The sequence below is a fragment of the Podarcis tiliguerta genome (assembly GCF_965153285.1).
Source record: "Podarcis tiliguerta genome assembly, chromosome: 10".
NCBI classification, from domain to species: domain Eukaryota; kingdom Metazoa; phylum Chordata; class Lepidosauria; order Squamata; family Lacertidae; genus Podarcis; species Podarcis tiliguerta.
The window spans coordinates 68,477,679-68,481,402 of record NC_139543.1 but is presented as its reverse complement, the minus strand read 5'-3'; the positions used below and the strand labels follow the sequence as shown (position 1 = coordinate 68,481,402).

The following is a 3,724-nucleotide window of genomic DNA, read 5'->3' as shown; positions in this document are numbered from 1 at the left end:
CATTCTTTGCTTCTCTGCAACGCGAAGCCTCGGTCCTGGCACCGCCCAGCTGCATTGGCGTTTAGTGCATCGCGATAGATTTGGGAGGGGATTCCCCCCTCCCCTCCTAGAAATTAATAAATCCAAAGCATGATTTTCTGAGCCAGGAAGATGGAGATTTTGACTTTGGTTTCCCTTCCTAGTCTAAGCAGACCTGGCAGGTTGCTAGGATCACAGGATTGGACCCATGGGGCGAAAAGAGACCCTCGATTTGGCTTGTGGTGGGGAATGTCACAAGTGTCGCGCTGCAACAAAGTATTGCAGCGCGACACGCTCTCTGTGCTTGCGACTCCAAGCCACTTCATCTCGCTGCCACCACCCTGGTTTTCCACTCCCAACAGTTGTTTTTACGGCCACTGAACAGGCACATTTCCACAACGGGTTGTGTTTGGGGCCACCCCCCCCTAAATATTTCTTGTCTTTCTGAAGATGGGTTTTACGCTCAAGCCTCCTCTTGCATGGGTGGTGTCATTTGGGGGTACATAAGCAGTGGCACTCACAACCTGCTGCAAAATCGACCCGTAGCTCAGTGGTAAATTTCCTGCTTTGCATGCAGAAGGTCCCAGGTTCAAGTTCTGACATCTCCAGGAAGGGCTGAGCATGAACTGTGAAGAGCCAATCAGTGCGGACAATACTGAGTTGGATGGACCAATGGTCTGACTCCTGTAAGACAGCTCCCTATGTTCCTGTGATGGCGTGATGCCCTTCTGCTAAACTATCTTTGAAGGTCAAACTATGGAACAAAACAGGACTATTGATTTTAGGCTGCAGGAGGGACGGACCTGTCTCACTCACTTTTAATATTTCTACAGTGCCTGCTGGTTTTGTGCGCTTCATTGTTCCCTCTGATAGGGAACACCATGGGTGTGTGCCAACATGATTGTAGTCCTAAACAGAGCCACTTTTATAGGGTTACCAGACGTCTGCGTTTCCTGGGGACAGTCCCCAGATTTGCAAATAAGTCCCTGGACAAATTCCGTCCCCAGATTTCATCTAATGTCCCCGGGAAACGCAGCAGCGGCAGTCTCAGCAGTCCGGAGCAGTTGGCTCTGGCTGGCTTCAGGAGCTGCTCGGAAGTCCCCATATGATGGTGGTGCAGGGCCTCTAAGATGCAGCTTCCGGGCTGCTTCCACCGTCCCTGACCCCAGGAACTGAGCTGTGAAGGGAGGCTTCATGCTGCCTATAGGAGCAGCCTCCCAACTCCTACTTGCATGCAAGCAGGAGAGAGCAGGGATCTCTCAGTTAGGCAACGGGAAGCCTCCCTTCCCAGCTGAGGGATCCCCGCCCCCTCCTGCTTGCACACAAGTAGGAATGGAATTGGGGCTGCTCCGATGGGAAGGGAGGCATCGCGCTGCCCGAGCCTCGCCTCAGCCGCCACTCTCGGCCCTCCTTCTCCGCCTTCCATGCCTGATCCACCACGCACCGCTTCCCCACCACCACCGTCGAAGAACCCACAACTCAGGGGCTGCCCAGGCTCATGGAAAAAGGAGATAGAAGCCTCAGAGGAAGGGGGAACATGGCGGTTGAGGTCAAGGCGGCAGCTGCCCCTCTGCCACCGCCATCGCTGCATCATCAATGTCCCGAACATGTAGTATTGATTGATTGATTGGTTGGTTGGTTGTGTCCCCGGAGTCATTAAAAAAAATCTGGTAACTTTACACTTGGAAAGGAATGAGGGGTATCAGCATGTTGGGGAGAACGCGAAGGTTTCATAGAATCATAGAATCATAGAGTTGGAAGAGACCCCAAGGGCCATCGAGTCCAACCCCCTGCCAAGCAGGAAACACCATCAGAGCACTCCTGACATATGGTTGTCAAGCCTCTGCTTAAAGACCTCCAAAGAAGGAGACTCCACCACACTCCTTGGCAGCAAATTCCACTGTCAAACAGCTCTTACTGTCAGGAAGTTCTTCCTAATGTTGAGGTGGAATCTTCTTTCTTGTAGTTTGGATCCAGTGCTCCGTGTCCGCTTCTCTGGAGCAGCAGAAAACAACCTTTCTCCCTCCTCTATGTGACATCCTTTTATATATTTGAACATGGCTATCATATCACCCCTTCGCCTCCTCTTCTCCAGGCTAAACATGCCCAGCTCCCTTAGCCGTTCCTCATAAGGCATCGTTTCAGGCCTTTGACCATTTTGGTTGCCCTCCTCTGGACACGTTCCAGTTTGTCAGTGTCCTTCTTGAACTGTGGTGCCCAGAACTGGACACAGTACTCCAGGTGAGGTCTGACCAGAGCAGAAAACAGTGGCACTATTACTTCCCTTGATCTAGATGCTATACTCCTATTGATGCAGCCCAGAATTGCATTGGCTTTTTTAGCTGCCGCGTCACACTGTTGGCTCATGTCAAGTTTGTGGTCAACCAAGACGCCTAGATCCTTTTCACATGTACTGCTCTCAAGCCAGGTGTCACCCATCTTGTATTTGTGCCTCTCATTTTTTTTGCCCAAGTGCAATACTTTACATTTCTCCCTGTTAAAATTCATCTTGTTTGTTTTGGCCCAGTTCTCTAATCTGTCAAGGTCGTTTTGAAGTGTGATCCTGTCCTCTGGGGTGTTAGCCACCCCTCCCAGTTTGGTGTCATCTGCAAATTTGATCAGGATGCCCTTGAGTCCATCATCCAAGTCGTTGATAAAGATGTTGAATAAGACCGGGCCCAAGACAGAACCCTGTGGCACCCCGCTAGTCACTCTTCTCCAGGATGAAGAGGAAGCTTTGCAGAAGTGTAAAAAATATTTTGCCAAGACGGGGACGGGGGCGGGGGGGGGGGAACGAAACTGTGGAATAACCACCCTCATATGAGCAACATGCTAAAGTCAAATTAATGCATGAAGGAGTTAATACCTGTTGCTGCCAGGCTTAACTATGTTACTTCCCTTACCTTGGGAGGAAATGGGAAATTAAGTCTACTGTACCTCCCGGTCTACATGAGAAACTGGTTGCTCCAGCTCAGCCGCATGGCTCTCACCAGCCACTCTTGAGTTTCACTGTCTGTGCAGCTTTTCCAACTGATGTATGGAAAAGCACATGAACCAGACCTTTGAAGAGTTTGTAAGTAAACCCATTTGAAACTTACCAAACATGTCGTATTTTCCTATTGTGGGGGAAGATGGAAATTTCGGGGAAGAGGGAAATATACACACACACACACACACACCATGCTACCTCTGGTTGCGAACAGGATCTGTTCTGGAGGCCCATTCGCAACATGAAAAGAGCGCAACCCGCAGTGGCGCGTCTGTGCACACACGGGTTGCGATTCGCTGCTTCTGCGCATGCGTGCAACGTCATTTTGCGCTTCTGCGCATGCGTCAGCAGCGAAACCTGGAAGTAACCCTTTCCGGTATTTCCAGGTCGCCGCGGGACATAACCTGAAAGAATGTAACATTAAGCAGACGTAACGTGAGGTAGGACTGTGTGTGTATATATATATATAGCAACTGAAATGAAGTGGGCAATGCAGCCTCTTTCCCCAAAAACTTATATATTTGTACCAACAGAAACGAAGTGGGCAACCCAACCTCCCCCCCCCCCAACCACTTGAATGTCTGCTATGGGGAAATGATGAGAAAATAGGGAACAGAGAGGGGTGTGTGGAATGGAATATCTTAGTGAAGGGCAAGGTTGGCTGGCAGCTGAACAGCAAAATTTCACTGAAATGTTTTGTTACTTAATCGAACGAGC

General features: G+C 50.1%; 1 long non-coding RNA gene across 1 annotated transcript in view; it reads right to left on the bottom strand.

The window, feature by feature from the left end:
• LOC310659308 overlaps window positions 1–3,724 on the bottom strand; it is a 182,760-nt gene that overhangs the window by 154,056 nt on the left and 24,980 nt on the right. The window lies entirely within an intron of this gene.